Raw genomic sequence first — 27,477 nt, 5'->3', positions numbered from 1 at the left:
TACTCCACTCCAGAATCAGTTGGACCAAATCTTGGATTTCGACTTGGTGTCATTTCAGATTATTTTTAGGTCCTTAAGGAAATTAGTACATTTATACAAAATTCTTCTCATATTTTGATGAAAGTGTTATAGTAAACAGGTAGCCACTTAATTTTTTAATATATATAAAGTGGAAACTTGCATTTATACCATGCTTGTCACAACCACCAGACATCTCAAAGTACTGTACAACCAATGAAATACTATTGAAGTGTAGTCACTGTTTTATTGTGAGAAGTACAGCAACCAGTGTGTGCGCAGCAGACCCTCACAAACAGCAAAATGATAATGACCATATTATCTGTCTATTTTGTGATGGTGATCGAGGATTAGGCATTGATCAAGCTTTTAGGGTTAATTCCACTGCTCCTCACTGCAGAGGACCTACAAGGGGTGGCACGGTGTCTCAGTGGTTAGCCCTGCTGCCTCACAGCGCCAGGGACCCGGGTTTGATTCCACCCTTGGGTGACTGTTTATGTGGAGTTTGCACATTCTCCCTGTGTCTCTGTGGGTTTCCTCCAGATGCTCTGGTTTCCTGTCTCAGTCCAAAGATGTGCAGGCTAGTTGGGTTGGCCATGCTAAATTGCCCATTGCGTTTAGGGATGTATAGATTAGATATATTATAGGGGAATAGGTCTGGGTGGGATACTCTTCAGAGATTGGTGTGGCCTTGTTGGGATGAAGGGCCTGTTTCCACACTGTGGGGATTCTATGAAAAAAGAAGTGAACCAGGATTACAGCGAACCTGGAATACAGTGTTACAGATACAGAGAAGGTGCAGATGAGTTGTAGGCATGGTGACTCACAAGTAACTTATGGACAAGGGGTAATGTCAGGAACAAAAACAGAAGTTGCTTGAAAAGTTCAGCTCAGAAGAGAAAACCAGAGTTAATATTTCGGGGCCGGTGAGCTTCACTCAGAGTAGGTAATGCCAGTTGATGCCGCCTCAGCATCTCAGCAATGGGTGAGATTACATTTATCATCTAAGCAACGTGTTTAGAGATGTTATTACGCACCTCTGGAGCAAGTGAGGCTTGAATGCAGGCCTCCTGGCTCAAAGGTATGGCCATAATGACTGTACCATAAGAGCACATGGGTGAGATTATGTACTGGTTTTACTGCTTAACTGAGAACATTGAATGGGAATAGTCCAGAAAATGTCATGAATAATGAAATATGTGTTCCATTGGCAAGCCTACTGTCACTGTCATAGACCACGAGCTGCTGGCCTTTCCCAAAGTGATAATGTTCCTCGTCCAACTCCTAACTATCCAACAACTCCCTTGTTACCTGCTCGTACCAGACTGCTGCTGATTAGGGGGAAAATGGTGCAGCCCAAAGCTAGCCTTTCTCACCCCAGAGCTGGAGAATGTCTTATGAGCCCATTTGGAGTCCCCAGCACTATCCACCTCCCTGATCCATGGGCATGATGTAACATTGGACCATGTGGCCTGGGTAAGCACTGAAAATGTGTATTAGGGCAATGCACAAAATTGATTAGCTGACCTTTTTATGGAATAGTGGTTGGTTTCTTTGGTAAAATGGACTCGGTTAATTTTGCCTTGAGATAGTAAGAACTGCCGATGCTAGAGTCAGAGATAACACATTGTGGAGCTGTAAGAGCACAGCAGGTCAGGCAGCATCAGAGGAATAGGAAAACTGAAGTTTCAGGTCAGGACCCTTCTTCAGAAAAAATAACTTTGTGATGCTTTTGCCTTAGCATCTTGAAAAACAGGACACTGTGATGGTCAATGACAGACAGAAGGGAATGTTTGGGCTGAAAGGAATGGAGATTTCAGGCAAGGTTGTGGAACCATAATTCATTAAAGTCCTGTTGGAAATATATTGCTTACCTTCTGCCTTTCTCCTGCTCTGCCTTTTCCTCTTCTTCCTCTTCCTGCCACTCCTTCTCCATACCTAATTTCTCTCTCATCACTCAGAAGGCAAATATGGTCGCTCTGTGGACCACAAACTGGAAGATGCTACTTGCTCCATCCTGGAAGGATCCCAATGCAAAGACATTCAGGGAAATGGTTTCAGAGATAGTAGGAACTGCAGATACTGGAGAATCTGAGATAACAGGGTGTAGAGCTGGATGAACACAGCAGGCCAAGCAGCATCAGAGGATCAGGACATCTGACGTTTTGGGCCTAGACCCTTCTTCTACTGTCACTGCAGCGGTGACGGTAGAAGAAGGATCTAGGCCCGAAACAACAGTCTTCCTGCTCCTCTGATGCTTCAGGGAAATGGTCACCTTCACACCCACTAACCAAGGCATATTTGCAGATTTCTGTGAGCATTGCCGTTGTAAAATGCATTTACCTGCTTCTGAAGTTAGGTAATGGGTAAAAAAAAACTCCCATAAGATTTCTTGATGAGTACACTACCCTGCTGAAAGTCTACCTCTTCCTCCTCTGTTTGCACACATCCTGTTCTCCTCTTCATTACATCTGCCTTTCAAAGGTGCAGTTACACATGGCTGGGAACATGTTGTCTATCCAGACGTCTTGAAGTTGTAACTAAAGCTTTTCCCACATGCAGCAATACTCCATTTGGAGATTTCAATCAATTCTGCAAATCATCAAACGTTTCTCTAAACTCTGTGAGAGTCTGGAGAAAATCAACAGCAATAAAGCTTAGGGAACTCAATGTTCCCTTCCAGCAGAATTTCTGTACAATCTCCTAGTTAGTGAATTTTCATGTGAAAATGACTATGCTGGTGTTAAAGTAACATTATAGACTGACACACACTACAATCTACCCACCCTGTGTACCTCTCATTCCTAACATCTGTACCAGATTAATGAGATGTGATGAAGGGTCTAGGCCTGAAACGTCAGCTTTCCTGCTCCTCTGATGCTGCTTGGCCTGCTGTGTTCATCTAGCTTCACACCGTGTTATCACGGATTCTCCAGCATCTGCAGTCCCTATTATCTCTAACCAGATCAAAATGTGTTTTTGGTGTGCATATGTGTGTGTGTGTGTGTGTGTGTGTGTGTGTGTATGCAGAGCTTGGATAATATTTTGGTATCAAAATGGCATCCATAATGCTAAAACTATAGAATTATTATAGAATTAAACTTTGTGGCCAAAATGTGAACTCAATGTGAACTGAAGCAATCTGTTAACTTATCATGAGTTTCCATTTTGTCAGTGCATATATTCACTGTCTTTTTTCATGGGAAATGAAGGTTGCATAGCTGCGAGAGACAGAATTGCATAATAGTAGATGATATATTCCAAAAACAGGATAGTTACAGGCTCAAAACAAAAAACAAAAACTACTGGAGGAATTGAAATAATTCCAGAGGCCAGAATCCCATTACCAAGACACTCTTTATTCAAACATGGGAGTCCTTGACTTTAGACTCTAGAGATTTATAAAATCATGAGAGGCATAAATAAGATAGATAGCGGATAGTTTTTTCCCCATGCTAGGGGAGACTAAAACAAGAGGGCATAGGTTTAAGGTGAGAGGGGAGAGATACAGAAGAGCCGGGGGGAAATTTTAGGGTGCTGAGTGTTTGGAGCAGGCTGTCAACGGTAGTGTTGGAAGTGAGTACAATTTCTTTATTTCAGAAACATTCAGACAGATGCATGGAGGAATATGGACCAAACACAAGCAAATGGGACTAGTTTAAATTGTGAAAATTGAGACAGCACGGGCAATTTGGGCTGAAGGGCTAGTTTTTGTACTGTAGGCCTCTATGAGTCTAAGACTCTAGCACTGCATCTTCAGAGCCAGCTGTCAGTGTCAGGATGTGTGATACTCCTATTTTTATCTGTCAGTCAGGGCCCCCTGATGGGAGAAGATTAACAGCCCCAATTAGGGAACTCATATTGAATGGCATCCAGTTGGCTGACCTCATTTGCAATCACTACAGAAATTCTGCTTTACTGACTGTAACTGTGGAGAAGAAATAGACAGAGTTAGCATTTAAGCCCAGTAATCCTTTGTTAGAGCAGCACTAGGCTTTCCTTGATTCTGTGTGGTCCTGTTTATTTCCTCAACCTATTTTTCCACTCAACCTGTTTTTCTAGTCAACCTGTTCAGAAATGTTATTGCATTCCTCTGGAGCAAGTGAGGCTTGAACGCAGGCCACTTGGTCCAGAGGTAGTAACACTACCACTGAGTCACAAGAGGGCCCCTTTCATTTCTTCATTATTAGACAGGAAAATAAGTCACACCTGATCATTGCAAATGTGGGGCCAGTAACAATAATGATTGGTATTGCTGAATGTGTCAATAATCCACATAAAAGCCTGATCAGGTGGCAATTAATATTTATAAACCTGGATTTCAGATGAGTTACAAATGTATAATAATTGCTGCATGTCTGAGCTACAGCAGCAAACAATTTTGTCTTCAAATAATAGAGGACAGTAGCCTTTTTCAGCTAACTGTTGGAACCTATGATAGTTTACAGCTGTAGCCTTCGAAATTATTATTAGTAAGATTTGGTGGGGATGCCTGAGAAGTAATCAACTCCAGGAAGAAGTGATAATCAAAGATCATAGAATCACAACAGTGTGGAAACAGGCCCTTCAGCCCAACAAGTTTCCATTGACACTCAGAGCATTCCAACCAGACCCATTCCCCGATAACACACCTAATCTACGCATCCCTGAACACTATGGGTAAGTTAGCATGGCCAATCCACCCAGCCTGCACATCTTAGGATTGTGAGAGGAAACTGGAGCACCCGGAGGAAACCCACACAAACACAGGGAGAATGTGCAAACTCCACACAGATAGTTGCCCGAGGGTAGAATCAAACACGGGTCCCTGGTGCTGTGAGGCAGCAGTGCTAACTGCTGAGCCACTGTGCCCAATAAATTATTGGGTCAGAACCAGATGTATAAATGTAGGGAGATAGCAAGAACAGTTGAAATTTGTGGTGTGTGAATTAGAGCTAAATCTCTGACCAGAAAAGTTTCTCACTGACCCTGTCTAACCAGCATTTTAACCTCATGTCCCTAATTCCAATTAATACTGATTCACAAGTGAAAGTGTGAAATTATTATCTTTCCTTCAAGTGGAGTGTGGCACAATACAATATTTTTTGATTGTGTATTGTCTAAATTAATTGCTGTTTCAGTTATCCGTCATGCTAGATTAACCTCTTAGAATCATTAATATTCATTATAATGGCCTCATCAGTGAAACATGGTGGGTTTGCAAATGAGTGCCTACTGATCAGTTATTAGCAATGGTAAATTCTACTATGGCTTGAAAAATGCAGAATTAGACACTCCAATATTAACAGGACTTTTTTTGAAAGGAAATAGTATTTTTTTTCCATTATGCATTTATCAAAATGTTATCATTTGACATGAAGAGGCACATGTTGTTTACTTACCATAATGATATAAGTACTTGTCTTTTGAAATAAGTCAGTACATCCAATTGTTAAATATTTACCATTCTGATTGTTTTTATATTGTTTTCTTGCTGACTCGTGGCACATGGACTTAATTGAGCTAACGTTAAGTAAACTCAGATTAGTTGTAATTGACACATAGGATGGTTCATTTTATAATGGTCATCTCTGTCTCCAGTCCACCAAGACTGGTAAACATGATCTTCTGACAGAAGCATGATTTGGTTAGATACAACTGAACAGAAAAAGGGTTGAGAATTGGACATCATGGCGTGATGTAAACCCATGGTGCAAACTTACAATTTTGGACATCTTGATGTTTCCTCCAAATAAAATCTGAAAGAATTGAGGATGCCGTTAGTCAGAAACAGAAACAGAAACAGAAACAGAAATTGCTGGAAAACCTCAGCAGATGTGGCATCATCTGTGGAGAGAAACCAGAGTTAATTTTTAAGGTTGGGTGTCCCTTCGTAGGTTACACAGCTGGGACCATACCTTGGATAAATGTGCAGCTTTGGTCTCTTTATTTAGGGAAGAAGTTAAATATATTTAAAATGAAGTTTTCTATATTGGTACCTGAGTGTGTTGTCTAATGTGGATGGATTGGGTGGGCTGGCCTTTATTTTCCCATGGATTTTAACAAGAATGAGGAGTGATTTGATTGAAGTATATAGACCCGAATAGTCTTGATGAGATAGATGTGGCCAGGATATTTCCTCTGTAGATGAGCCTAGAACAAGGTGTGCCTTTCTAAAATTGGGGACTGTCGTTTTTGACGGGGAGGAGGACTTTCTGTCTCTCTGAGGGCTTAGTGACTGGAACTGTCTGCCTTCGAAGGTGGTAGATGCACATTCAGTAAATATTTTTAAGACAGAAGTAGTTAGATTCTTGTTAGGCAAGAGAGTCAAAGATTATAGGGATTAGATAGGAATGTGTCATTCAAAACTCAAGCAGATCAGTCATCATCTTATTGAATGGTACGGCAAGGTAAATGGACCGAATGGTCTAATCTGCTCCCATTTAGTATGTTCTGTGGTAGCTGAAATCTCTTGCAAACTTCAAATGTACATAAGGCATAAAGGCCTCAAATCAAAGCAGCTTAAAAGTAAGGAGTTGCTGGAGAAACTCAGCAGGTCTGGAAGTATCTGTGGAGAGAAAGCAGAGTTCATGTTTTGGGCCCATTGACCCTTTTTCAGAACTTATTTTTCAGAACATTGATTGGGGTGTGGGTAAGTGAGGATTTAAGGCACACAGAATCCATACTGAAGCAGATTGTATATAAAGACTTGCATTTTATATATTGCCATTATGAACTTTGGAATACCTAGTGTGCTTTGCTCCTAATGTAGTGATTTTGAGACATAATTGTCCTTGGGCCAAGAAGGGAATATTCAGCTTGGGTTTTCATCTTGCAATTGTATTCAATGATTCCTGTTAGCAAAAGAATGACATATTATATTGTGTCTTTCATAACCTTGGCGTTTCACAAGACAATTTGCAGTTGATTAAATACTTTTGAAGTGTAGTTCACTGTCATGATGTTGGAAGATGTACTGCTTGCTTGGATTTCAGTTGAAAACATGATTCAGCTCATCTGTAAGGCCCACCACAGTAGAAGAGTTCACTGATGTTCAAAGTCTTGAACATTTACTTGAGAGATAATAGATTCAAGCTTTTGTTTCATTAATTATTCACTGGCTTGCCAGCATTTATCACCCATCTCTAGTTGCCCTTGAGAAGATGGTGGCAAACTACATTCTGAAATGTCGTATAGATAGTTATTCTTTTCCCAACAGGAAGCATTGAACGACAATTGCAAGTTTAAACCTGAAGTTGTAGGTTGACCCACAATGCTTTAAGGGATGGAATTCCAGGATTGTGACCTAGTGAGAGTGAAGCAACAGTGACACTTTTCTAAGTCAGGATGGTGAGTGGCGTGAGGAATGGTGATGCTTCCATGTATTGGCTGCTCTTGTCCTTTTAGATGGAAGTGGTCATGGGTTGGAAAGGTGCTGTTTGAGGACATTTGGTGAATTTTGTAAATACTCTGCCCTGGTGCTACTGAATGGCAGTGGCGGAGGGAATGGATGCTCGTGGTTATGGTACCAATCAAGTGTGCTGCTTAGTCCTGGGTGGTGTAGATCTTCTTGAGTGTTGTTGGCACTGCATCCATCCAGGCAAGCGAGGCATAATCCATCAGACTCCTGATTTGTGCCTTCTGGATGATGGACAGGTTTTGGGGAGTCAGGAGGTGATTAACTTGCTAAATATTCCTAATCTCTGGCCTGTTTTTGTAGCCACTATGTTTATGTGGTGAATCCAATTGAGTTTCTGGCCAAGGGTAGCGTCCAGGATATTGATGGTAGGGGATTCAGTGATGGTGACACCGCTGAGTATCAAGGCTTGGTCGTTAGATTGTCCCTTTATTGATGATAGAGTGTAGACTGATGGGGTGGTGGTTGGCTGGGCCAGATTTATCCTGCTTTGTATGTACAGGACAGCCCTAAAATTAATGAACTCGATATTGAGTCCGGAAGGCTGCAGGACCCCCATGTAGAAAGTGAGGTGTTATTCTTCCAGCTTCTGCTGAGTTTCGCAGCTGAGGACTCAATATCGAGTTCAATAATTTTAGGGCCTAAACTCTACAGTGTCCTAACCCTCTACCTCATACGCCAGACTTCTAATTCATATCATCTGCCATTATACACCACCTACTGTTAGCCACTAATAGTCTCCATTAACAGCTATTCACTCTCCTAGCCAGATTGTTATCCACTCCTTTGTCTGTCCGACTGTTCCTCTCTCTCTTTTGGCTCTATCCCCACCTATCAATTACTCCTGATCCCCTCCCCCGATGCTACCTTCTGCATATAAACTGGCACTCCCAGCTACTATCGGTTTTGAGGAAGGTTCACCAGACCAAAATGTTATCTCTTATTTCTCTTCACAGATGTTGCCAGACCTGCTGAGCTTTTCTAGCAACTTCTGTTTTTGTTTCTGATGTACAGCATCCGCTGTTCTTTCAGTTTTTATTTTGTACTGGAGCAGCTTGCCGAGGAGAGAGACAGGTTCTGGAGCACAAGTCTTCAGTACTATTGCAGGAATGTTGTCAGGGCTAAAAGCCTTTGCAATATCTAGTCCTCCTATTGTTTTTTGATATCAAGCATTGTTAATCACATTTGTTGAAGACTAGCACCTCTGATGCTGAGGACCACTGGAGGAGCCCAAGATGGATCTATACTGAGCATTTCTGGCTGAATATTGCAGTGAATGCTTCAGCCTTATCTTTTGCATTGATGTGTTGGGCACTTCCATCATTGAGGATGTGGATATTGGTGCAGCTTCCTCCTCCAGTGAGTTGTTTAATTGTCCACCACCATTCTTGACTGGATGTGGCAGGACTGCAGAGCTGAGATCTGATCTGTTGGTTGTGTGCTCGCTTATCTCTTGCTGCTAATGTCGGTGGTTTGGCATGTAAGTAGTAATGCTTGGTAAAGTAACTAGGTTGATCCCCTGGCCTGATGGTAGCAGTTGAGGGGGCTATGCCAGGCCTTGAAGTTCCAGATTGTGCTGGTGTACGATTCTGGCGCTGTTGATGGCTCACAGCACCTCATGGTTGCTCAGTCTTGAGTTGCTTGATCTATTCGCAGTCTGTCCCATTTAGCGTGGTGATAAAGCCACACAACGTGATGAAGATTATTCTCAATGTGAAGGCGGGCTTTGTCTCCACAAGGACTGTGTGGTCATTCTTACCAAAAGTGTCATGGACAGATGCATCTACAGCTGGCAGTTTGGTAAGGTTAAGGTCAAATATGTTGTTCTGTCTTGATTGCTCCCTCACCACAAGTTGCAGACCCAGTCCAGCAGCCATGTCCTTTCGAATTCAACCAGCTCAATTGGTAGTGTTGGTGCCAAACCAGTCTTGATGGTGGACATTGAAATCCCCATCCAGAGTATATTTTGCATCCTTGACATCATCAATATTTCCTCTAAGTATTAGTCAACATGGAGGAGTAGCAATTCATCAGCTGAGGGAGGAAGGTGCATGATAACCAAAAGGATATTTCCTTTCCCATGTTTAACCTGAATCCCTGAGAGTTCTTCTGGTCCAGAGCCAATGTTGAGGACTCCCAGGCCAGCTTTCTCCTGACACCACCTCTGCTGTGCCTGTCCTGCCAGTGGGATAGGACATATCCAGGGGAGTTGATGGTGGTATCTGGGACATTGTCCATAAGGTATGTGAGTATGACCATGTCAGGCTGTTGTTTGCCAGTGTATGAGACAGCTCTCCCAATTTTCGTGCTAGCTCCCAGAAGTTTGTAAGGATGACTTTGTAGGGGTGACATGCTTATTGCCGTCTTTGTTGTTTCCGGACCTAGGTCAATGCCACATGATCCATCTAGTTTCATTTCTCTGTTGAGACTTCATAGCAATTGATACAACTGAATGGTTTACTAGGCCATTTCAGAAGGCAGTTGAGAGTCAACCACATTGTTGTGGACGTGAAGTCATGTGTAGGCCAGACCGGCTGAGAATAGCAGATTTCCTTCCCTAAAGGACATTAGTGAGCCAGATGGATTTTTCCAGCAATCCACATTGATTTCATGATGATCAGTAGATTCTTAATTTAATTTTTTTTGAGAATTTTGAGTTCTATCTGCCATGGTGGGATTCATACCCCGAGTCCCCAGAACATGAGCTGACTTTCTTGATTAATAGTTTTGTGATAATACCACGAGGTCATCCCCTCTCCCTTGGCTAGGCACATCTGGCCCACCAAGAATCAAGATCTTCATGAAAGTAAGTTGAAAAAGAAAAATGCTTTTATGTATAGAATTCCTTAGTTGTGTAATTGAAATGCTGTGCAAAGCCTCATGACGTTCTTGACGTTACTACTATTATTTTAATTAAATAGATAAAACACATTTTGTTCAAATGGTCAGGCTTGAATGCACCATTTCTGCTTGCAAGCTTTTTATCAATTCCTTGTTGTAAAGTAGAATTAATGACACATAATGAGCAATGGATGATTGATGGGTGATTGTGGGCGAGAAGTTATCCAGTAAGTTGTCTGCATGCTTTGTTTTATAATGGATACCATATTTCATTAGTGTTTAGTGCTCTGCAAGTTATCTACAATTTGAAAAGAATACAAGTGGATTTTCTGTGTTGTTCCACACAGTACATTGTTTTATAATTGCAAGTGTCTTAAACTATGTAAATTGTATGATCTTCTGGTTTGGCTTGTGATTGTGCTACACAAAGATGGACCATTGTCACATTGGTCTACATGATTGTCATTACGCAGCACGTTTGTAGATTGGTAACTGTGTATAACTGTCAGTGTTCAGAAGCTAACAGGTGTGAGGCTTGATTTCCAATCCAGGATCTGGAAAATGAAGTGCAGGACATTTCTGAGCCCTGACGCTACAATATGACAGTGACACTGCTTTGACATATAAAAATTTGTAATTAAGCTGAAGGTGAATTCCCATGTATCTACTGCTCTTGTCCTTGTAGATGGCAAAGCTCATGGATTTGGAAGATACTTTCTAAGAAGCCTTGATGAATTGCAACAGCACATCTTGTAAGATGGTACACACTGCTGCCATTGTCCATTAGTAATGAATGAAGTGAATGTTGAAAGTGGTGGATGGGGTACAATCAAGCAGGCTACTTCATCATGGATGCTGTTGAGCCTCTTGCATGTTGTTAGAGCTGCACTCATTTAGGCAACAGGAGAGTCTTCCATCAAGCACATGACTTGTGCCTTATTGAAAGTGGTTAGGCACTGGGGAGTCAGGAAGTGACTTACTTGCCATAGGATACAGCCACTGATCAGGTTCAGTGAGAACAATATTTAAATGGTTTGCCCAGTTCAGTTTCTCATCAGTAGTGAACTCTTAAATGTTCATTGGGGTGGTTTCAACAATGACAAACCTAACCCGAAAGAACTGTGGATGCTATAAATCAGAAACATCAAAACAGAAATTGCTGGAAAATCTCAGCAGGTTTGTCAGTGTTCTGAGAAAGGGTCACTTGACCTGAAATGTTAACTCTGTTCTCTCTCCACAGATGCTAGCAGATCTGCTGAGCTTTCCTAGCAATTTCTGTTTCTGTTTCAGCAATGACTCTGTTGGTCAAGAGAAATCATTAGATCTCTCTCTCTCTCATTGGATGCCACTTCTCAGTCCAGGCTTAATGTCGTCTAGATCTTTCTGTGTTTGGGTATGGTCTGCTTCAGCATCTGAGAAGACCTGGTAGGCGCTGAATATTGTGCAACCTTCAGTCTACATTCCCCAGTGCTGTATGTAAGCCACAGTGAAGGTCTTTCATGAAAATGATTAGATTCTAAAGACCTCCAGCAGCATAGTACTTGGGCTGTTGGCCTCCAGCAACCACATGCACTTTTCTCTGAGTATGACAGTGCGCTTCACTAATTGGAAAATATCCCCCTAATTGGAGATTCGAGGACTAGGGGCATAGTCTGAAAGATAGGGCTAGGCAGTTCAGGATAGATGCTAGTGAACACTTTTGCACACAACAAGGTTTGGAACTCTCTTCCACAAAAGGCAGTTGATGCTAACCTGTTGCTAGTTTTTAATCCGAGAGAGATATATTTTTGTTCAGCAAAGTTATTCAGGGATTTGGGCCAAAGGCAGGTATATTGAGTCAGGCCACTGATCAGCCATAATCTCACTGAATGGTGGAACATACTTAAGGAGCTGGTTGGCCTACTCCTGCTCCTGTGTTTCTGTTGACCACTCCTTGCTGCAACCCTCGACTAAATGCATGTTGATTTTGGGGACTATAATTCTCACCTCACCTGTGGAACTTAGCTCTTTGTCCATATTTGGACAAAACTATAATGTGAGCTCTAGGTGAATGACTCAAACTGAGCATTATTGAGCATATTATTAATGAGTAAGTGCTGCTTGACAGCACTATCAATGACACCTTCAGTCTCTTTACAGATGTTGGCAAGCAGATAGATGTGTGCTTTCATGTTTGAAAATAATCTTGCACAGAATCTTATCAAATGCCTCTTGAAAGTCCACATCAGCAACATTTTCACCACCACACCAAAACCACCTTAAGACATTCAACCAGATTAATAAGACATCATCGCAAATCTACGCTGTCTGTCAGGTCCACTCATTTTTAAAATCGTAGGCTGGAATCATTGAATGATACACGACAGAATGAGGCCATTCATCTTATTGATCATGTACCAGCTATTTGAGTGTTATCCAACAAATACTGCTTCCTTACTCATTCCTTTGAGTACCAAAAAGTGTTCCTCTTTGCCAATTTGGATCTGTTTGTACCAGATCATTGTACCTTACTGTATATAAAAATAAGTTTTTTCTTTCGAACTGATTTTCTTTGGTTCTCTTGTTAATTACTATAAATCACTAGCCTCTGGTTATTGGTGCCTCTGCTATTGGAAATGATTTATTTGTCAAGACCATACACACTTCTGGACACCTCCAACAGAGGTTCAATCAAACTAATTGCAAAAATGGCTCAAATCCTCATCTTTGAGTCGGGAGTCACAAGTTTAGGTTATTTCCTGACATTGCGATCCCGCATTGTGACTGAAAATATACTGTTGCATAATTTTACTGATACCATGGTGGGAATCGGCTGGAGTTGGGGTTGCCAGTTCCACAGGTGGAAACGGGTGATAAGATATCAGGGTGGCCAGGCTAAAAAGTTCAGCTATGTTTGCTGGAATTTTGATCCAGTTTCGGATGAGTATGAGGCTGCCTTCCCCTTACTCGAGTTCCCACAGCAACCCATCCATGTCCCTCAAAACCCATTGTTGTATTGTCAGGAAAAACCCATCTGGTTCACTAATGCCCTTTAGGGAAGGAAATTGCCACTTTTACTGGGCCTGGCCTATATGTGACTCCAGACCCACAGCAATGCGGTTGAGCCTTAACTGCCCTCTGGACAATTTGGGATGAGCAATGAATGCTGTCCTAGCCCGCAAAATCCTCATCCTGTGAATGAGTACAAAAAAGGTGCTAGGTTTGGCAGTGCTGTTAACATAACCAAGAATAAATGGGAAAAAAAATTCTTTATTTCTCGCCCTCTCCCAGAACACACCTGTATCTTAAATAGGCCAAAGGCTTGATCTCGAATCCAGTCATGGTGTGAGAAACTCAAATTAGAGGGGAAATGAAAAAAATACTTAATGATTGGGTAGCACGGAAAATGCAGTTTTAAAGGGAGCTGACTGCCTTGTAAGTGTAATTGAAGTGTGACAGTTTTGAATGAAAAATTTAACAAAGAAATTCTGGTTGGTTTCCTGTCATTTTGGTGCTCCATCCAAAATATTAACTGTCTGTGAAAAGCAGCCACAAATGAAATGTAATGCCATTTACTTCTCCCAACCATCGATTGACTACAGTCGCTGGGGCCTCGTGTAGTAGCTGAAGTGATTCTGGATGACCAGGAAAATAAGTTCACTTTGAAAATTCTTTTTTGTCAGAGTACTCACTGACAACTTACACTTCTCTTCCAGTGATAGGGAGAAGTTGTGTGGTGGAGATGGAGAGCCAGGGAGGGGGATGCGGGGTGGAAGTAATTTATAGATTGAACCAAAACGCATAGAACTTTGAGATTACTGATGAGAGATAATGGGAACTGCAGATGCTCTGATGAAGGGTCTAGGCCCGAAACGTCAGCTTTTGTCCTCCTGAGATGCTGCTTGGCCTGCTGTGTTCATCCAGCCTCACATTTTGTTGACTTTGAGATTACTAACAGTTTACTGAAGTAGGGGAGATGTAAATCCCTTACAGAGAACGGTTTCTGTTCAAATGGCACCGACTGAGCCAAGAAGTGTCTCGTATGTGTCCATATTTCTTTGAGATTGTAGTATCTTGCAAATCACAATTAATAATGAACAAAGAAAGCAGAGAAAGATTGGCATTTTTCCAAAGCCTTTTTTCCATAGGAGCTAGACTTTTGTGTCCAGTTCTGGAAATTAACCAGGATATTGCCTGAGATAGAGAGCTTCAGTTATGAAGAGAAATTTGATAGACTGATGTTGTTTTCCTTGGAGCAGAGGAGATTGAGTGGGGATAAAATTGCGATGTGTATGATTATGATGGACATAGTCAGGGCAGACAGGATGGATGTTCCTCTTGGTTGAGGGATTAATCGTCGGGGGCATAGATTTACGGTAAGAGGTAAGAAGCTTAGATGAGATGTGAGGAAGTTTTATTTTCACTCTGAGGGTGGTGAGAATCTGGAACTCTGCCTGTAAGGATAGAGACAGAAGCCTTCAGAACATTTAAGAAGCATTTAGATGTATAATTGTGATGCCAAACCATGAAAGGCTGTAGACCACCTGGTGGGAAATGGTTTTAGAATAGTTAGCTGGTTGTTTTTGAGCAGTGCAGGCTGAGTGAGCCAAAAGACCTTTTTATTTTGCTTAAACCTCTGTGACTCTAATTATTGAAAGAGCTAGAATGGAAAAGCAAAATACAATGTATGTTCATCCACATTGGATCAATTCTGCTCTTAAAAAGATTCCCCCTCCTGACCACAAATTCGTTGCTATGGATTATCTGACAGAGAACCAATCTGGAGACTCCTTAGAAGATGACTGACAAAGAAAACAGCCTGCAAAATCTAGCAAGTGTTGATTGAATGCAAAATCTTGAATCATAATGGCATTCTTGACATGATTTTGCTTAAGGTTATGCTTTGTATTGTTTAATGTTGGTTTTAGAACATGCCTTACAATGACAGTTTAAGAGAAATTGAATTTTTATTACTTTATGTTTTAACATTTTAGCAACTGTGTTCAGGTATGGTGTTTGTAATTCCTCCCATTGTTTCATGCAAAAAGTTGGTCACTATTATAACTTGTTTTACCTCTGTGTTTAAGATTTTCCTCATCCTTTTTATAATGTACTGTAAACAGGAGGATGCAGCATATTGGAATCCTGCAGCAGATAACTTACCTTTTGACATCCAAAGTCAGTTTACCATCTACAAGGCACAAGTGAGGATTGTGATGGAATGCTCCCCTCTTGCCTGGACAGTGCAGTTCTAACACTCAAGAAGCTTGGCACCATACAGATCAAGGCAGCCCATTTGAAAGACAACACAGACACAAATATCCACTCCCTCCAACACCAACACACAGTGGCAGCAGTGTATACTATTTACAAGATGGAATACAAAAATTCACCATGGTTCCTTTGACTGCACCTTCCAAATCTGTAATGGAAGGAAAACAGCATTGGTTCTTTTTCTGTCACTGGATTAAGATTCTGGACTTCCTTTTCTAACATCATTGCAGGAGTACTGAGACCACATGGACTGTGTTGGTTCAAGAAGACAGGTTTAACCACCTTCTCAGGGCAATTAGAAATAGATGATAAATATTCGCCAAATGAAAATGCCCGATGCTGTGGAATTTGGCAGCAGCCATGAGGTTGCTGGACTTAGAAACAACGGTTACAATTCTGGAATATGATAATATTGAAGAGAACTAAGGATAGTTACAGAGCTTTGGTGGATATTTTTTGGAAGTCCAGAAATATATAGGATGCAGAGTTGGATAGGATCAGTCATAAATTATCTCACTCTACTTCCTTGCCTACCAATGATTACTTTCCTTATGCCCTTTATTTCTGTATCTATTTTATTCACTTTGTCTCACTTTGATTTGATTTGATTTATTGTCACACGTACCTAAGTACAGTGGAAAGTTTTGTTTGTATGCAGCACAAGCATATCATAGTAAGCAAGGACGTACAGAGCACAGGGTGAAAAATACTTGGACAGAGTAAGGCATACAGGTTTACCACACAGGACGTATGTGAGGCAAGATCAACATTAACAAGATCAACACTATTTGAAGCTAGAGAATCCATTCATCAGTCCAATGATGGCTGGGAAGATGCTGTTCTTGAACCTGCTGTGTTCAAGCTTCTGCATCTTCTACCTGATGGAAGGGTTGGGAGGACAGCATGACTGGGGTGGGAGCGGTCTTTGATAATGTTGGCAGCCTTTCCACGGCAATGAGATGTGTAATTGGAGTCCATGGACAGGATAACAAAGTGTGGAGCTGGGTCCAGGCCTGAAACGTCAGCTTTTGTGCTCCTAAGGTGCTGCTTGGCCTGCTGCGTTCATCCAGCTCCACACTTTTTATCTCGGATTCTCCAGCATCCGCAGTTCCCATTAACTCCATGGACAGGGGGTTGGCTTCCGTGATGGTCTGGGCTGTACGCACAACTTTCTGTCATTTGTTACAATTGTGGGCAGAGCAGTTGCTATACTAGGCTGTAATGAACCCAGACAGTATGCTTTCTGTGCTGCATCTGTAAAAGTTGGTGAGGGTCCTTAGGGACATGCCAAATTTCCTGAGTCACCTGAAGAAGAAGGGTTAAAATCTATTCGGAGATAGTAGGAACTGCTGATGTTGGAGAATCTGAGATAATGAGGGGCAGAGCTGGATGAACACAGCAGGCCAAGCAGCATCAGAGGAGCAGGAAAGCTGACGTTCCAGGTCCAGACCCTTCTTCAGAAATGGGGCAGGGCAAGGGGATTCTGAAATAAATAAAGACAGAGGGGCAGGTGAATAGAAGAAGTATAAAGGAGAAGATAGGTGGAGAGGAGACAGACAGGCCAAAGAGGCGGAGATGGAGCCAGTAAAAGTGAGGGTAGGTGGGGAGTCAGGGAGGGGATAGGTCAGTCCAGGCAGGACGGACAGGTCAAGGGGTGGGATGAGGCTAGTAGATAGGAGGTGGGGGGTGGGAAATGAGCTGGGAGGAGTGGATAGGTAGAAGGAAAGATGGATAGGTTAGGGAGGCAGGGACGAGCTGGGCTGGTTTTAGGATGCGGTCGGGGGAGGGGAGATTTTGAAGAAGGGTGATCTTTTACCTTCTTGACTGTCACATCCATGTGGGAAGTCCAGGAGAGATTGTTGGTTATCTTCACTCCAAGGAACTTGACACTGTCGACCCTTTAAACCTCTGCACTGGTGACATCGATGGTGGTGTGATTGCCTCCTTTCTTTCCGAAGCCAACGATACAGTTCTTTAGCTTTGCTGACATTGAGAGAGAGTTATCATTGCACCATGTCACCAAGCCCTCTATCTCTGTCTTATTTTCTCGTTTAGGCTGCCTTTTTTGTCTCTGTTTCTCTCTACCTAATGAATTTCTCTTGAGAAAGTGTTATCAATACCTGTGTTTATCAGATAGAAAATGGAGGCTACAGTGGCCTTTATCACAGGTTCGTACCCTGTGATCCAACAGCACCTGAAATATGTCTGAAGGCTGCAGGCAATGTTCTGATGCCTTTGGCTGCCACTGAAACAGATGTTGGCGCACTTTGCACATTTTAAGGAGGAATGAAACACTGCATTTGGGACTCCAATAAGAAACTGTGCTTTGGAACTTACTGTAATAATTGGATCAACTTCATTCCATCCAATTTGCGTTGGCTACCTGGCTGGCTTTGCCTCTTGTTAAGTGCTGGGAAAGGAATGGGAATAGGAGAAAAGAGAAATGGCAGGTTGCCAGTCACTTGTAGTCCTCAGAGTGTGATGCAGTGCATTCTGTCTTGTCTTCTGTGGTGTTGAATGATCATTTGTCGGTGGCCCATTTGATAGACTGCATCTACAATCAGAAATTCTGAGCAAAGCAGGCCTGGCATCATCTTCACTCAGATCAGCTGAAATTCGGGAAGAGATCTTAGAAATGTATGTTAACCTTCTCATTAGCCAACCATTAGAATGGCTTAAAAATTAATTTAGTCAATCTACAAGGATATGTGAAAGTTATCCAACTCCAAATGGAGGCTAAGTAAGTGCAGACATCGGGAGATTTTGGTGTTGAAAACATGGTTCTGTAAAATTGATCCTTTATTTTTAATTCATTCATGGGACAAGGGCATGGCTGGCCAGCACTGCATTTATTGCTCATTCCTAATAGCCCAGAAGGTCATTAAGAGTCAATCATGTTGCTGTGGGCCTGAGTCACGTGTAGGCCATACTGGGTAAGGATTGCAGTTCCTTCCCTAAAGGATATTAGTGAACCAGATGGGCTTCTCCCAACAATAGATCCATAGCTACCATCAGACCCTTACTTCCAGATTTTTACTGAATTCAAATTATACCATGTGCCATTGCAAGATTTGAACTCAGGTGCCCAGAATGTTACCTGAGGTTCTAGGATTAACAATCTGTGGAAAACACCACTAGGCCAATGCCTCCCCTTGCCACCCATTTTCTCCTTAGGAACTTTGCTTTTATCAGTCTTTACTGAAGATTTCTAGTTGTACAAGCCTGTCACCAGCCCTGATCAATGGCAACAAATTTCCCAGAGGAATTGGTGGTCTTTAGGGGCTGTTGGCCTGGTCTTTCACCATTTCTATAAACATGTATGTCAATCCCCATTCTGCTGGTTTTCTAACACTTCATTACATTGAGTTATCTGGGCCCAACTTTCCCAATAGCCAGACAATTGTTGCTGACAGTGTTGCACATTGACACCATGAAGAGATGCTGACTGAACGGACTTCATGGGAAAGGTGAAATCTCCTTCAGATATTCAGCCGAAGGCCAGGAACTCTTCAGAAATGAGCTCTTACTCTGAGTTACAGTTGGAGATTATAAAGGTTTCCAATTGACCTAAACTTGATAGTTACCCAGGAAGCATTAGAACATTAAAATGTGAAAGCATACTCTGACTCCTGGGTGATTATTGCCACAATGCATGATTGTATCCCCAACTACACCACAACCCCCAAGTGACTCCTAATATCCCTGAAGCATCCCTCCGCGTTGGTCCTCCCCTATTTACCCCTGCGACTTATCAACAAATCACTCCTCCCAACAAAACCTGACACCCAAGATAATAAAATGTGAGGCTGGATGAACACAGCAGGCCAAGCAGCATCTCAGGAGCACAAAAGCTGACGTTTCGGGCCTAGACCCTTCATCAGAGAGGGGGATGGGGAGAGGGAACTGGAATAAATAGGGAGAGAGGGGGAGGCGGACCGAAGATGGAGAGTAAAGAAGATAGGTGGAGAGAGTATAGGTGGGGAGGTAGGGAGGGGATAGGTCAGTCCAGGGAAGACGGACAGATCAAGGAGGTGGGATGAGGTTAGTAGGTAGCTGGGGGTGCGGCTTGGGGTGGGAGGAAGGGATGGGTGAGAGGAAGAACCGGTTAGGGAGGCAGAGACAGGTTGGACTGGTTTTGGGATGCAGTGGGTGGGGTGGAAGAGCTGGGCTGGTTGTGTGGTGCAGTGGGGGGAGGGGACGAACTAGGCTGGTTTAGGGATGTAGTAGGGGAAGGGGAGATTTTGAAACTGGTGAAGTCCACATTGATACCATATGGCTGCAGGCGGCTTGGGGACCGCTTTGCAGAACACCTCCGCTCAGTTCGCAACAAACAACTGCACCTCCCAGTCGCAAACCATTTCCACTCCCCCTCCCATTCTCTAGATGACATGTCCATCATGGGCCTCCTGCACTGCCACAATGATGCCACCTGAAGGTTGCAGGAACAGCAACTCATATTCCGCCTGGGAACCCTGCAGCCCAATGGTATCAATGTGGACTTCACCAGTTTCAAAATCTCCCCTTCCCCTACTACATCCCTAAACCAGCCCAGTTCGTCCCCTCCCCCCACTGCACCACACAACCAGCCCAGCTCTTCCACCCCACCCACTGCATCCCAAAACCAGTCCAACCTGTCTCTGCCTCCCTAACCAGTTCTTCCTCTCACCCATCCCTTCCTCCCACCCCAAGCCGCACCCCCAGCTACCTATTAACCTCATCCCACCTCCTTGACCTGTCCGTCTTCCCTGGACTGACCTATCCCCTCCCTACCTCCCCACCTATACTCTCTCCACCTATCTTCTTTACTCTCCATCTTCGGTCCTCCTCCCCCTCTCTCCCTATTTATTCCAGTTCCCTCTCCCTATCCCCCTCTCTGATGAAGGGTCTAGGCCCGAAACGTCAGCTTTTGTGCTCCTGAGTTGCTGCTTGGCCTGCTGTGTTCATCCAGCCTCACATTTTATTATCTTGGAATTCTCCAGCATCTGCAGTTCCCATTATCTCTAAAACCTGACACCCTCCCATTCTAAAACCACCTACTAAACCTGATAATCCCCTGACACACTACTCCAGTTCCACAGGTCACGACCAATCTTCCCGACCTGACACCCCATCCTCAGATATGACCCACCTCACCCCAACAGGACCTTTCCTGACTGCCCCAGTTCCTCTTGAAATCTACCGTAAGCACTGATCCTCATAGCATGATGACGAGCTTCCGACTGATCTGTTTCTTGTACCCTTGCTCACCTGACACCCATATTTCTCAACTTTTTGGAAAAACTCTTGTGATGGTGACCCCTCAGACACCTGCCGCGCTGCCCCCTCACCTCCTTATCAAATAATCCTCCTGACCTGCCTCTCTCACCTGCCACTATAATCCATGATCCACTTGGCAGCCTAAACTCCATCCTGTTACCCATGTGACACCGTAGCACCGTAGCCACCAGACACCTTGCTCCTATCCCTTCACCCACCTGGCATCCTAACCCCTCATATACCAGGCACCCTACTCCCCTCAACCCCTCAGCCATCTTCCACCCTTCTCTCTTATCGACCTTAAACACTTACTCAATAGCTTGCAAAGTTGTGAGAAGATCTTTAAATCACCCAGTATATCAGTGACTGCTGGAAAAGGTGATATAGTTTCCATGCTGATCCACCCCACTCGGGTCTTCGTGGATTTCTGGACTTTTCTATTCTTTTTTACGTGAGAAGTCTCCTGGCCAGGAATTATTATGGGACAACTCTCATAAAGTGTCATTTCTTTTCTCAGATGATGATCAGAAATAGCTTTCTAATCCTAATCTGAGCCATTGAGAGACGTACCATTCAGTACAATTGGTCTGTAATGGCACTTACACTCCCCATCATCCAAATCCCATCCCTCTTCGTCAAACCCTATCTTCTGCTACTGTCCCTGTCATGTTTTCATAAACTTTCTCCTAATTGCATCTTAACTAATAATTGCTCAATCAATTTCCTACAATTGTTTGGAAAAATAGGTTGTTCCTGAATTCCCAGTTGGACTTATTGTGAAAATCTTATATTAATGGAGTCTTGTCTCACAAGAGACTTTTTATTAACCAATTGTTAAGGCCACAGGCGATGTACCTAAAAAGGAGGTCAAATTCTAAACTGGGGATGATCCATGTAGTATTGCAGCTTTCTGGTGACATGTTGGGTTTATGAGTTTGGATACAAGGGATGTTGAAGCCTATACAATAGGTGACCTTTGTGTGTTGTGTTATGCACAATCACTACGATGCAAGCTCTGTGATAACGCTGTCTTAATCCTTGGACTGCAGTAGCTGAATAACTAATATGAGTCATAATATTCACATTATGCATTTATGAATGGAGACAAGGCTGGTAAATGACAAACTATTTGGATCAATTAATATTACATGAACACAGCAACCACTGAGCAGACTCAACTAATTTCCCGAAATGTGCTGGAATCACAGCATAGAAACAGGAATAGTTCCTCGAGCTTGTTCCCTGACGCACTTTGATTGCAGCTAATTGGTATCTATACTTACACAAAAGGTCTGAGACATTGCACACATTGGGGAATTGGGGAGAAGAGTTTTGGGTAAGATTTGTGGGTGGTAAAGAACCACATGATAGAAGAATAAGGTTTTACAAGTCGGGAGCGAAGGGAGGGAGTTGTGACCGATTAAGGTTCTGTGATTGAGTGCAGATATGAGAAGGTGGAAGAAAGGAAAAAGGAATTAGTAATAGCGCAGTGCATAGAGTTTTAATTTTAGTGCTAGAATTTTGCTTCAGATGTGGAGTGGAATGAAACAAGAAATAGGCTAAGGCCTTGTAAAAGATAGTAAAGAAATTGGAATAATTGCAATCAGGACTTGTGAACAATGAAGGTGATATACGAGGTCATTGGGCAGGACTCAATGGGGGATCCAATATATTTCATAAATGGATTGACAGGAGGAGTCCTGAATACTAAACAGAAACAGCAGATGAGTCAGTGGGAGGTGATCAAATACTTGTTTGAGGTAGCTTTTGAAGATAAGGAGAGATGTTGCAAATCGGGGAGGCTTTGAAGAAAATGTAGCTGTGAATTCTACCATAGTGTTGGTAAGTTGAGTTTAGAGGACAGCGACTCAAGGTGATGAGAGAATGAACCAGGTGCACACATGAGGTGAGTGTGAGAGTGTGGGGACAGCAGATCCAATCCTGGGTTTCAAAAGGCAATTGATTAAAAATGTGAAGGCAAACAGGAGTACGGGGAAAGGCAGGCAATGGTTTGGTCGAATTCTTCTTACGATGGGCAGGCAGAGACATGATGGGCCAAAAGATGTCCTTCAGTGTTGTTTCCTTTCAACAGTTAGGGTTGCAAAGTCAGGCATATTGAATTAGAATTTTCCCTGCAAAGTAAACTACTTTGCTTTCAGCACATGCTCCCAGTACCATGCTTATACCTGCATTTTCAAATGGGAGAAAATGTAAGCCTATATGTCTGTATCATTCACAGCCAGTGCAAACTCATTTGCCATATTATGTGGTGCATTCCACGAGTATAATTTTAAGATTGTGGCCAAGCAATCCTGAATTGGCAATAGTTCTTCCCCTCCCCCCACTGCATCCCAAAACCAGCCCAGCCTGTCTCTGCTTCCCTAACCTGTTCTTCCTCTCACCCATCCCTTCCTCCCACCCCAAGCCGCACCTCCATCTCCTACCTACTAACCTCATCCCACCTCCTTGACCTGTCCGTCTTCCCTGGACTGACCTATCCCCTCCCTACCTCCCCACCTATACTCTCCTCTCCACCTATCTTCTTTTCTCACCATCTTCGGTCCGCCTCCCCCTCTCTCCCTATTTATTCCAGAACCCTCGCCCCATCCCCCTCTCTGATGAAGGGTCTAGGCCCAAAACGTCAGCTTTTGTGCTCCTGAGATGCTGCTTGGCCTGCTGTGTTCATCCAGCTTCACACTTTGTTATCTTGGCAATAGGCTCAAATCACCAACCCAAATTTGGAAAATCACGCTTTGAACATTTATGAATTAAAGTAACACATTTACAGTAGGCTTTTAATGTAGAATGTCACTAACACTTGCAAAATGTTCATGTCAGTGAGAGAGAATTATCGGTTGAGGAATAAAGTCAGGAAACGTGGGTATGAAATTGGGGCAGAAACAAAAGGGAAGTAAGCAAGGACCACTTCAAATTGGCTTTTTGAACCTTAACTGCAGATTTATGAGATAAAAAAAATAGATTTGCATCAGAAAGCTACTTTGCTGTTCAGTGTGTCAGCAGTTATGGCTCTGATCGTATGCAATGTTTGATGCTGGAAGTTGTTATTCCTGGAAGGTGCTCCCTTGGGTTAAGGCATCAATCATTTAGAATGAAAAAGGGGAGAAATGCCCTCACTCAAAGAACTGTGAATGTCTGGATAACAAAGTGTGGAGCTGGATGAACACAGCAGGCCAAACAGCATCTCAGGAGCACAAAAGCTGAAGTTTCGGGCCTAGACTCTTCCCGAAACGTCAGCTTTTGTGCTCCTGAGATGCTGCTTGGCCTGCTGTGTTCATCCAGCTCCACACTTTGTTATCTTGGATTCTCCAGCATCTGCAGTTCCCATTATCACTGTGAATGTCTGGAATTCTGTACCTCAGAGTTTTGTGGATGTGCTATCTTTGCACGCGTTTAGGAGTGAGATGGGCCTTCTTTTGTCTGTCAGATAATGAAGCAAAATGGAGAACAAGCCAGAGGGTGGGATTGAAGCAAATTTGCTGTGATTGTGCGAAATGATGGAACTGGCTCAAGGACCTGTAAGTTATTTGTTGTATTACTGCTTTAAGAGTTGAGTATGTGGATGAACTACAGGCTGGGATCACACCACATGACCAGCAGCCAGAGGAACCCAAGGTGCAGAATACTGATGAATGATAATGGGAACTGCAGATGCTGGAGAATCCAAGATAATAAAATGTGAGGCTGGATGAACACAGCAGGCCAAGCAGCATCTCAGGAGCACAAAAGCTGACGTTTCGGGCCTAGACCCTTCATCAGAGAGGGGGATGGGGCGAGGGTTCTGGAATAAATAGGGAGAGAGGGGGAGGCGGACAGAAGATGGTGAGAAAAGAAGATAGGTGGAGAGGAGAGTATAGGTGGGGAGGTAGGGAGGGGATAGGTCAGTCCAGGGAAGACGGACAGGTCAAGGAGGTGGGATGAGGTTAGTAGGTAGGAGATGGAGGTGCGGCTTGGGGTGGGAGGAAGGGATGGATGAGAGGAAGAACAGGTTAGGGAAGCAGAGACAGGTTGGACTGGTTTTGGGATGCAGTGGGTGGAGGGGAAGAGCTGGGCTGGTTGTGTGGTGCAGTGGAGGGAGGGGACGAACTGGGCTGATTTTGGGATGCGGTGGGGGAAGGGGAGATTTTGAAGCTGGTGAAGTCCACATTGATACCATTGGGCTGCAGGGTTCCCAAGCGGAATATGAGTTGCTGTTCCTGCAACCTTCGGGTGGCATCATTGTGGCACTACAGGAGGCCCATGATGGACATGTCATCTAAAGAATGGGAGGGGGAGTGGAAATGGTTTGCGACTGGGAGGTGCAGTTGTTTGTTGCGAACTGAGCGGAGGTGTTCTGCAAAGCAATCCCCAAGCCTCCGCTTGGTTTCCCTAATGTAGAGGAAGCACTGGACTGATTTGCTCTTTAACTGTATGTTATCAGTCTGATTCGGATGCTAAAGCTCAGAAAATTTCAAGTAAGCTCAACATACAATTCTTACAAATCCAGAATAATGGTAATTCTGCTGTGAAGTAAACTAACATAAGAATACAAGAGTCCACTGATTTTTTTGTCATTTATATAAATGATTTGTATGTAAACATAGGAGGAATGGTTAGTCGGTTTGCAGATGACACCAAAATTGGAGGTATAGTGGGCAGCAACGAAGGTAACCTCAGAGTACAACAGGACCTTGATCAGATGGGCAAATGCACCGAGGAGTGCCAGATGGAGTTTAATTTAGATAAATGTGAGGTGCTGCATTTTGGAAAGGCAAATCAGGGCAGGACTTGTACTCTTAATGGTAAGATCCTGGCAAGTGATGCTGAACAAAGAGAGCTTGGAGTTCAGGTTCATAGTTCCTTGAAAGTGAAGTCGCATGTAGACAGGGTAGTGAGGAAGATGTTTGGTATGCTTGCCTTTGTTAGTCAGAGTGTTGAGTAGCGGAGTTGGGAGGTCATGTTGTAGCTGAATAGGCCATTGAAAAGGCCATTTGGAATATAGTGTTCAATTCTCGTCTCCCTGCAATAGGAAGGAAACTTGAATGGGTTTAGAAAAGACCTGCAAGGATGCTGTTAGGGTTGGAGAGTTTAAGCTGGAGGCAGAGGCTGACTAGGCAGGGGCTATTTTCCCAGAATGCTGAAGGGCGACCTTATAGAAGTTTATCAAAATCATGAGGGGCATGGATTGGGTGAATAGCCAAGATCTTTTCCCCAGGGTGGGGGATTCCAAAACTAGAGGGCACAGGTTTAAGGTGAAAGGGAAAAGATTTAAAATGGACCGAAGGGGCAACTTTTTCATGTGGAGGGTGGTGAGTATCTGGAATGAGCTGCCAAAGTGGTGGAGGCTGGTACAACTATAACATTTAAAAGGCATCTAGGTGAAGAGGAAGAATATGAATAAGAAGGTTTTGAGAGCTATGGGCTGAATGCTGGCAAATGGGTGGCACGGTGGCTCAGTGGTTGGCACTGCTGCCTCACAGCACCAGGGTCCACCCTCAGGTGACTGTCTGGAGTTTGCACATTCTCCCTACGTCTGGGATAATAAAATGTGAGGCTGGATGAACACAGCAGGCCAAGCAGCATCTCAGGAGCACAAAAGCTGACGTTTCGGGCCTAGACCCTTCATCAGAGAGGGGGATGGGGAGAGGGAACTGGAATAAATAGGGAGAGAGGGGGAGGCGGACCGAAGATGGAGAGTAAAGAAGATAGGTGGAGAGAGTATAGGTGGGGAGGTAGGGAGGGGATAGGTCAGTTCAGGGAAGACGGACAGGTCAAGGAGGTGGGATGAGGTTAGTAGGTAGATGGGGGTGCAGCTTAGGGTGGGAGGAAGGGATGGGTGAGAGGAAGAACCGGTTAGGGAGGCAGGGACAGGTTGGACTGGTTTTGGGATGCAGTGGGTTGGGGGGGAAGAGCTGGGCTGGTTGTGTGGTGCAGTGGGGGGAGGGGGCGAACTGGGCTGGTTTAGGGATGCAGTTGGGGAGGGGAGATTTTGAAACTGGTGAAGTCCACATTGATACCATTAGACTGCAGGGTTCCCAAGCCTAATGGTATCAATGTGGACTTCACCAGTTTCAAAATCTCCCCTTCCCCAACTGCATCCCTAAACCAGCCCAGTTCGCCCCCTCCCCCCACTGCACCACACAACCAGCCCAGCTCTTCCCCCCCAACCCACTGCATCCCAAAACCAGTCCAACCTGTCCCTGCCTCCCTAAGCGGTTCTTCCTCTCACCCATCCCTTCCTCCCACCCTAAGCTGCACCCCCATCTACCTACTAACCTCATCCCACCTCCTTGACCTGTCCGTCTTCCCTGAACTGACCTATCCCCTCCCTACCTCCCCACCTATACTCTCTCCACCTATCTTCTTTACTCTCCATCTTCGGTCCGCCTCCCCCTCTCTCCCTATTTATTCCAGTTCCCACTCCCCATCCCCCTCTCTGATGAAGGGTCTAGGCCCGAAACGTCAGCTTTTGTGCTCCTGAGATGCTGCTTGGCCTGCTGTGTTCATCCAGCCTCACATTTTATTATCTTGGAATTCTCCAGCATCTGCAGTTCCCATTATCTCTCTCCCTATGTCTGGGTTTCCTCTGGGTGCTCTAGTTTCCTCCCACAGTCCTAAGATGTGCACGCTAGGCAGATTGGTTGTGTCATTTTGCCAAAGAGTGTTCACGGCCGTGTAGGCTAGGTAGATGGATCTGAATGGGATGCTCTGAAAGT

General features: G+C 43.8%; 1 protein-coding gene across 1 annotated transcript in view; it reads left to right on the top strand.

Annotated features, from left to right (window-relative positions):
* Positions 1–27,477, top strand: part of oca2 (oculocutaneous albinism II) — a 468,272-nt gene that overhangs the window by 248,533 nt on the left and 192,262 nt on the right. The gene's annotated exons all lie outside the window — the stretch shown is intronic.

Source organism: Stegostoma tigrinum, chromosome 6 (genome assembly GCF_030684315.1).
Source record: "Stegostoma tigrinum isolate sSteTig4 chromosome 6, sSteTig4.hap1, whole genome shotgun sequence".
Lineage (NCBI taxonomy): Eukaryota > Metazoa > Chordata > Chondrichthyes > Orectolobiformes > Stegostomatidae > Stegostoma > Stegostoma tigrinum.
The sequence above is the reverse complement of the archived record's forward strand: the minus strand, read 5'-3'. Positions and strand labels throughout refer to the sequence as shown.